We start from the raw sequence: 9,565 nt of genomic DNA on the forward strand, positions 1-9,565 counted from the left end.
TCCTCTTGGAGGAACGGCGGGAGCAAGGGCGAGCGTGGCGCTACTTTTCCTGGCGGAGGAACATTTAGGAACGTGTATCTGAAGCACTGAACTAGAGAAGGAGGGCGCTGATTGGCGGGTTCGTACCTGCAATGCGTCACTTCGGACATGCACAGTCTGGGCTAGAAGCGACGCCCTCCCACTGCGCCGCCTGGGGGGCGGCGCTTAGAGCCTACAGTGGTTCCAGGGCTGGCGGCAGAGCGGGGTTTTGGGGAGGTCGTGGCACAGGCAGAGCAGGGCCAGCTGGGCTCTTCGTGACTGCATTGCGGCTCGGTCCCCGCCTCCCCGCTGCAGTTGCTATGGCAGGAGGAGTCCCTACCTTCCCTTCCCAGGGAGTCAGGCTGTAGCTGGTTGGGTAGGGTGCGTCAGGCCCACAGCTCTCTTCTCCCACGCGGGCCTCGCCTATGCATTGAACTTAAGTTGATCTAGATACCTCATTGTGAAAAGTGTCATGCCCCGTGCAGTGTACTTAGGTCGACCTACACCACGCAGCAGGGCGTGGATTTACTGCAAGGGGAAGACCTCTTTAGGTCTGTAGCAAGTGTCTACACTACAGTGTCATAACTGCAGCTTTGCTGGTGTTGGTGGGAATTCCAGAGAGTGAGTCTTGCAGTTACCCCCCTCCTGCCCCCTTGAGATGAACGGAAACAGCTAGGTCTTGGAAGCAGTGTTTTAGACTCAGGCAAATGTTACTACATCCATTATGCTTGATTCACATACTCAAGCTTTTCACAACCATAAAGGCAAGAAACTTTTTTCTCCAAGGGCTATAGTGACTGCTTTAATTTGGCTGGGAGTGTGGAGGAGGACACACAAAGTTAAACACTACAGTAGTAAAAATGTGGTGGATGGTATATATTAATGTTCACAACTTGTCACAACTGCCAGTGCCGGTGAGAGAGAACGATTTTTAAAAATTCTAGTATAGATACAGCCCTATGTGAACCAGAGAGAGTCTCCTTCACAGTGTAGGCCAGAGGGGTTCTCCCACACAGAATACTCCAAAGAAGTTCTCTAATATGCACTGTGAAGTAGTGACAGCCCCTTCCCATCGTGACCAAAAGGGGCCCTCTCATAATCTAGAGACTTCACCTACAAAGTCATTCTGAAAAAAGCATCCCAGAGAGCACCATTAACATACAATCCAGAGATTCTCCATTCACTGTATTCTAAATAGTCTCCCCCACACAGAGTAACCAAAAGGGAGTCTCCCCTCAATGTGGGATACAATTTTTTTCTGCACTACTCTATAAATCAGAGAGATTTCACCAGTAGAAATAATGTGTGTAAATAATGGACTCCAGCTCTTCTCCCCTGTATTGTGAATGAGATTTTCTCTCTCTCTCTCTCTTTTTCACACACCCTGTGGCCTTGTGCTTAGAGATGATAAACAACCTGGTAAATCTAAATTCAAATCTCAGTTTTTACAGTGGTTCTCTCTGTAATTTTGGACAAGTCACTTGAGTCAAAGCTGGGTGTTAAAAGAAAGGCAGGTAAACCCATATTCACGTACTTCAGCAAATGGAACCCCTGAAAATCAGGTTGAGTATCTGTAGCTTCCACTGAAGCCAATAAGAATTGTGGGTGCTCTGCATCTCTGAAAAATCAAGCCACTTAATCAAGTTCTTAAATATGTAGCTAGTTGCCTAACTAGACACCCACATTTAAAGTTGCTTGCTTAAGTTTAAAAACTTTGTTCTTAACCTCAAAGAAGGGAATGATATTGTGTATCTATATAGCTTTACCCTGGGTATTGTGAGGATTTAATTAATATATATACTTTGTACATAGCTTATAAATGTATAGTAGTATACAAATACTATTACTTTTATTATTCCTATTGTGTAACCCAGAGTGATTGCTTTTCATGTCTGTTAGCCAAAGAGACTACTCACTACTTCTGTGTAAACAAGAGAATTTACCTACTCTCTATGATCTCTTTGGCTTATAAGCCCTGCTGTCCCCCTGGAAATGGGATGTACTTCAAAGGAGTCTTGGATGACCAACCTATCAACTAAAATCCTGTGACTTTTTCCCTCTGAACAATTAGAATAAATCCCCAGGCCTGCCAAATTCTCAGAATGAATGCTTCCTGTATGTTATGTCTCTGTTCAGTTCACGCAGCCACTTATTCCCATTTTGGCTAGGTCCCGATGTAACAAAGTAGTTTCATGCTGTAAGTCATGTCTGTCTGCCAACAGCCCCAAAGGGGTGCTGAGGGTCACCATACTGCTCAGGCATGCCAGAACACTTTTAGAAGAGGGAGGGCTATGCCCAGTGATGAGCTGCCAAAATCTTAACAACCGGTTCTCTATAAAAAGTTCTGATTTAAGGGATGTGCCACAGTATGTATTTTTTGTACCAATAGGGTTACCATACATCCGTATTTTCCCGGGAAGAATTTTTAAAATTTACAAATTTTAAAATTTAAAAATTCCTCCTGGACGGCGATTTAAGAACCAAAAAGCCTGACATGTCCAGGAGAATACGGATGTATGTTAACCCTACCTAAAGTTCTTTTTTAAAAAGATGGGCCTGAACTAGAAATGTGCTCCGTTTCACATGTGTGGGTCCCTGCCACTCCCTGGGGGTGTGCTAGGGTGACCAGATGTTCCGATTTTATAGGGACAGTCCCGATCTTTGGGTCTTTTTCTTATATAGGGCTCCTATTACCCCCACCCCATCCCGATTTTTCATACTTGCTGTCTGGTCACCCTAGGGTGTGCACATGTGTGGGTCCCAGCTGCTCCCTGCCCCCCTCATTGAAGCAGGTGTGCAGGGTTACTGCCCTGGGAACTTCAGGGCACCAGTGGACGTGGGGCCGGCTGCAGACGGGCGTGGGGCAGGGCTAGCTGGAAGCAGGGGGTGCGGGGCTGGCTGCGGGCAGGGCAGGGGGAGAGGAACTGGCTGGAGACAGGAGGGTGCGGGGTTGGCTGGAGGCAAGGGGGTGCGGGGTTGGCTGGAGACGGGGGTGGGGCTGGCTGGAGGTAGGGGCTGGCTGCAGGCAGGGCAGGGGGTGCGGGGCTGGCTGGAGACGGGTGTGTGGGGCTGGCTGGCTTCGGGCAGGGCTGCAGGAGGGTGCGGCAGGGGTTGGCTGGAAACAGAGGAGTGCGGGGCTGGCTGGCTTTGGGCAGTGGGGTGCGGCAGGGGCTGGCTGCGGGCAGGGGGTGCGGGGCTGACTGGAGACAGGGGCTGGCTCTGGGCAAGGTGGCGGGTACTCATGGGGAGAGCGGCTCGGAGCAGCCCGAGCTGCAGGACGTAGCCCAGGCCCAGCAGAGCCGGGGACCTACCAGGCAGCAGCAGGAGCCCCAGGGCCAGGGGTCGGGGGAGCAGCAGCAGCAACAGGGCCCATGCTCAGGGCCAGGCGGCGGCCCACATGGCTCCCGCAGCGCAGTGCCCCCGGCAGCCGGAGGAGGAATTACATCAATTCCCGGCCAGAGCCCATCAAAGCCCCTTGCACGGAAGCGGGTTAACAACCAGTTCTAAAACTGCTTCAAAATTTAATAACTGGTTCGCGAGAAGGGGTGGCATGGGGACAGAGGTTTGGGGGGAAGAGGCGGTGCAGGGGGTGAGGCCATGGTTCTGTTGCCAGTGGCCCCCCCACTATTAGGAAGCTTCCGCTGCTCCTGACATGGTTTGTCCCAATAGCTCACCTCCTGCTCTAGGGCTGGGAGGAAGGTGGTGTTAAACTCATTCTGTGGAGGAGGTCCAATTCTATTTTTAAGCATGGTACTTGGACTAGTGTTTACATTTAAGACTACAGCTAGTACTCTTCTCAATACATGGTGGATAATGCACTGATGTCAATGGGAAGATTGCATAAAGATCAAGAGTAGAAAATCTGTCTAAGACAGTGGCTGTCAACCTTTACAGACTGCTGTACCCCTTTCAGGAGTCTGATTTGTCTTGCATACCCCCAAGTTTCACCTCACTTAAAAACTACTTGCTTTCAAAATCAGGCATAAAAATACAAAAGTGTCACAGCACACTATTACTGAAAAATTGCTTACTTTCTCATTTTTACCATATAATTATAAAATAAGTCAATTGGAATATAAATATTGTACTTACATTTCAGTGTATAGTATATGGAGCAGTATAAACAAGTCATTGTATGAAATTTTAGTTTGTACTGACTTAACAAGCTAGTGCTTGTTATGTTGCCTGTTGTAAAGCTAGGCAAATATTTAGATGAGTTGATGTACACCCCGGAAGACCTCTGCATACCCCCAAGGGTACATGTAACACTGGTTGAGAACTACTGGTCTAAGATATTTATATGACCCCCATTACTACAGTATCTGAACTCCTCACAGGCTTTAATGTATTTATCCTCACAAGACCCTCATGAGGTAGGGCAATGTTATCCCCATTTTACAGGTCAGGAACTAAGGCACAAATATACTAAGTAATTTGCTGAAGGTTATGCAGGAAGTTTGTAGTGGAGCAGGAACTTAGATCCAGGTCTAGTGCCCTAACCACTAGACTATTCTTTCTGGATACAGGAACTTTCAGTTTACAGTTATTATATATTCAGTTCCTCATTGTCACATTTAACATCCCTCAGAAAAAGATATATATGCACTGGTAGTGTCACAGTTCAAGCAACTACTCCTGTATTTCCCCTCTGTGGTCCACCCAGGGCACCCATTCTTGGCTCCCAGCTCCTCACCCGTCACCTCTCTTAGGTAGAAACCCATGTCTCTCTCACCCTGATGGGTATTTTCAGGCTGCATGATTCACTGCCTACACTGTGATAATCCCAGCAAGCCAGACTGCCTAAACAGACCTGCATTTGCACTTTGCTTTCTCTCCAAAAACTATGAACAGCTGTAATGGGCTGCAATACAAGTTATCACAAGCCCTTTATAAGCAAGCATATTTATTCTTAAGGTGAAAGCATTACAGAGAAAATGTATTCAAAATAATAAAAGAATCTGCACACATACTAAAAGCTTACTAGAGATCTCCCCAGTGCCAACATGGGGATCTGGTAAATGTCAGTCCATCAAATCCCACAATGGGGGGTTCCCTGTGGTTACAAGTTCTTAACTGTCTCAGATTCAGAACTAGATCCACCATGAATAGTTTACACTTTCCTTTATACAGTTTGGGCCCTTGATCTTGGCCTTCTGTAACAGGTGATCAGCAGACAAAGGCCCACTCCTCCGGATATAGCTTTGAAAGGCTGGATTTTTGCATAACTGGAGGTGGGGAATTTGCACGTACTTTTTATATAAATTACTTTAATGGATTTTGTTGTCTGGGACAATACAAAGTGATACATAATATTATAGGATGCTATACATGCTTCCCCAAGATTCAATTATAATGTTCTTGTTTATATAGTTTGTGTACAGGTTATAGTTATCACTTGAGCAACCTTAACTAGTCCACTAACCTTAACTTAATGACGTTTTTTAGAGTAGGAATTTCCCAGGTTAAGAAAAAACTATACAAGAAAGGAGTCCCCACTACTAGGGAGCTCCTTAAACCCTCACTGTTTTTATAAGCAAAGCAGTTATGGCTGAGATACCATAACTGAAGCATTTTTTTCAACTTTAAGGAGCTGAATGAGAAATTCTTACATCCAGTGCACTGATCCTATAGATGTGAGCATATTCAGCTATTTAAATTTTTGAAGAACTTGGGAAGATTCTGGGTCATAGCTAAGAGGTTATTGTGTTTAAGTGTTAACTTTAAGCATTAAAGTACTTTTCAGTACATAAATCCATCTGTAATTTTTTACATAGTGACTTCATTGGTGAAATAATGAAGATTCAAAATCAAATTTTCTTCTATAAACTGCATGAGTGTGTTTAGATTTCTATATTTGTGCTTGTGACGTTCCCCTCTGGTGTTATCTGTACCGGTGATCTGCTAGGTCCCTCCAATCCTTGACTCTGGGAACCAGCCATACACTGCTCTGCTGTGAGAACCTCCACTCCTGGGCTGTTCACGCACAGCCTCTGGCATGTAAGCTGCTCCTTGGATTGTGCAACCGAATGACACTAGCCAATATCTCCGGTCCCAGACACAACCCTAGGAACCTCCGTCTTGCAATGTCCAGTTATGCCCGCTGGACACTGCAAGCTTATATGAGTTTGTCAGTTTAACAAATAAATTGATATGTACCAGGCTTGTTATCCCAAGGGGAGTCTCTGACACGCTTTAAACCAAACACACCGCTTCAGGTGGAATAAACAAATAAATTTATTAACTGCAAAGATAGATTTTGAGTGATTATAAGTCAAAGCATAACAAGTCAGATTTGGTCAAATGAAATAAAAGCAAAACACATTCTAAGCTGCTCTTAACCCTTTCAATGCCCTTACAAATTTAGATGCTTCTCTCCACAGGCTGGCTGGTTGCTCTTCAGCCAGGCTCTCCCCTTTGATCAGCGCTTCAGTCGCTTGGTGGTGATGTCTGTAGACGGAGGTGGAAGAGAGAGGAAGAGCATGGCAAACGTTTCTCCCTTTTATCATGTCCTTTCTTCCCTCTTGGCTTTGCCCCCCCTTCAGAGTCAGGTGAGCATTACCTCATCGCAGTCCCAAACTGACCAAAGGAAGGGAGGTGACTCACTCAAGAGTCCAACAGATCCTTTGTTGTTGCCTAGGCCAGTGTCCTTTGTTCCTATGAGGCTGGGCTGAGTTTGTCCCATACATGCCCTGATGAGATGTGAACTGCCCCTCTGTTTCTGGAGAGTTTTTGCCTGGGCTTGCTTTAAGCCATGGGGACATATTTTCAGCCTTATAACTATATACATGAAATTACAACCTATAACATTACTATAACAATGATTACTATAACATTATCATAACAACAATGCTCAGTACATCACGAGCCTTCTGAAGACACCCGACATGACAAACTTTGCATTAGATACCACACAGTCATATTATAAGGATGAACATGGGGGTGCTGGATGTTCCCCCGAGGCACAGAACATCTCAGTGCTCATTTAGGAATATAAGATATTTGTGGATAGAATCGTTATTTATTTTAGTAACTCAAGTTCTTGGAGATCATTGCCTCCACCAACCCAGAGTATAGGGGAAACATGTCCATTATACAGGTTTCAGAGTGCTAGCCGTGTTAGTCTGTATCAGCAAAAAGAATGAGGCATACTTGTGGCACCTTAGAGACTAACAAATTTATTTGGACAACACCCATTTTTTCTTGTTCTCTGTGTATATATATCTTCCTACTGTATTTTCCACTGCATGCATCCGATGAAGTGGGTTTTAGCCCACGAAAGCTTATGCCCAAATACATTTGTTAGTCTCTAAGGTGCCACATGTCCATTATAGAATTTTCTGAATAGCAGTGTTGACTGTAGCTTGTGCACATCCTGTCTGCCTCCAACCTGGTAAAGATATGCATTTGAGGCCATCTTAAACTTAGTGGAATGTGCTGTAACACCTCTTGGTACTGAAATTTTTGTCAAGAAAATATGCATAGCCTAATCTACTTTGACAATCTCCAGTTGGAAATTGATGGACCCTAAGTAGTATTCCTATGAAGTATGAATAACATGGTTATATTACAGGACAGTTTAGTTCTGTCTAGATGGTAAAAAACAGTTACCTACCTCTCGTAACTCTTGTTCTTCGAGATGCGTTGCTCATGTCCATTCCATGTCAGGTGTGTATGCTCACCACATGCACTGGTGCTGGAAGTTTTTCCCCCAGTGGTATCCGTAGGGTCAGCTCGAGCGCCCTCTGGAGTCGCACACATATGCACTGGTAAAAAGGGTGCCACCGCCCATAGGTGCCGAGTTTCTAATCTGCCGGGTAGTGCTCCCCCTCGGCTCCGCCCAGGCCCCGACCCCACTATACCCCTTCCCCCAATGCCCCACCCTGCCCTTTTCCACCCCCGCTCTGCCCCTTCCCTGCCTCTTCCCACCCTCGCTCCTCCCCCCAACCACCTCCAGACACTGCAAAACAGCTGATCTGAGGCAGGCGGCAGGCACAGGGAGGGACGGGGAGGAGCTGATCAGCAGGGCCTGCCGGTGGGCAGGAGGCACTGCAGGGAGGGAGCGGCATTGATAGGGGGACTGCTGGTGGGTGCTAAGCCTATGCTGCTGCTCCCCACCTTCGGTTCCTTCTTGCCAGAACTCCGACAAAGTCATGGAATGGACATGAGCAACACATCTCAAAAAAACAACAGTTACGAGAGGAAGGTAACCGTTTTTTCTTCTTAGAGTGCTTTCTCATGTCCATTCCATGTCAGGTGACTCACAAGCAGTGCCTCTGGAGGTGGGCAGGAGTTCATGGATGTGTTGATTGTAACACTGCTCTGCCAAAGCCAGCATCATCTTGGGCTTGCTGAGTGATGGCATAGTGGGTTGTGAAGGTATGGACTAAGGATGTAAAATATTAAACGGTTAAATGGTAAGCATTAGTCTTACAGTTAACCCACCCTAACCATTAACCCCGGGCCGGCCGGAGCAGCCCTGAGCCCCGGGCCGGCCGGAGCAGCCCCAGCCCATCTCCCTTTAATCGGTTAACCAGTTAAACGATATAATTTTAATTTAAATGGTTAACTATTAAAACCATATTTACATCCCTAGTATGGACGGATGACCACGTTGCTGCTCTGCAGATATCCTGAATCTGGACATGTGCCAGGAAAGCTGCTGATGACGCCTGTGCTCTTGTTGAATGAACTGTCACTATCGGCGGAGGTGTAGCATTTGCCTGCTGATAGCAGGTATGTGATCCAGAGTGAAATTCTCTGGGATGACACTGGGAGTCCCTTCATCCTGTCAGCCACTGCAATGAAAAGTTGAGTAGACCTACGGAAGGATTTGGTTCGCCTAGGTAGAAAGCCAGGGCATGTCTGACGTCCAGAGTATGCAGACACCTCTCCTCATTGGAATTGAGAGGCTTTGGAAGGAACACTGGCAGGAAGATATCCTGATTGACATGGAACTGTGATGCCATCTTTGGCATGAAGGCTGGGTGAGGGCGCCAGCTGGACCTTGTTCTTGTAGAACACCGTATAAGGGGGTTCTAAGGTTAGAGCCTTAATCTCAGAGACCCGTCTCGCCAAAGTGATGGCTACAAGGAAGGCGACCTTCCATGACAGATGCAGGAGAAAGCAGGACGCCTGGGGCTTGAAGGAAGAGCCTAGAAAGAAGCAGGTTGAGGTCCCATTGGGGAACTGGATCATGGATCTGCGGGAAGAGTCTATCCAGGCCCTTAAGGAATCTAATCGCCATTGCATGCGAGCAGACATATCTGCAGACAGAAAGCTGATATGGCTAGCATGTTCACCTTGATTGAGGAGAGTGCCAGACTGTGGCGCTTTAGGTAAAGCAGGTATTCCAGGATGGATTGTAGAAATGACTGAGCTGGAGAAAGATTCCGTTCAGATGCCCGGCAGGTAAAGCACCTCCACTTAGCCAGGTAAGTAGCCCTGGTGGAGGGTTTTCTACTTTCCAAGAGAACCTATTGGACCTGTGTGGACAACTGGAAAAAGGCAAATATAGTGCCCATCTTTAAAAAAGGGAAGAAGGAGAATC

The sequence above is a fragment of the Terrapene carolina genome, unplaced genomic scaffold (genome assembly GCF_002925995.2).
Source record: "Terrapene carolina triunguis isolate 2854851 unplaced genomic scaffold, T_m_triunguis-2.0 Scaffold120, whole genome shotgun sequence".
Taxonomy (NCBI): Eukaryota; Metazoa; Chordata; order Testudines; family Emydidae; genus Terrapene; species Terrapene triunguis.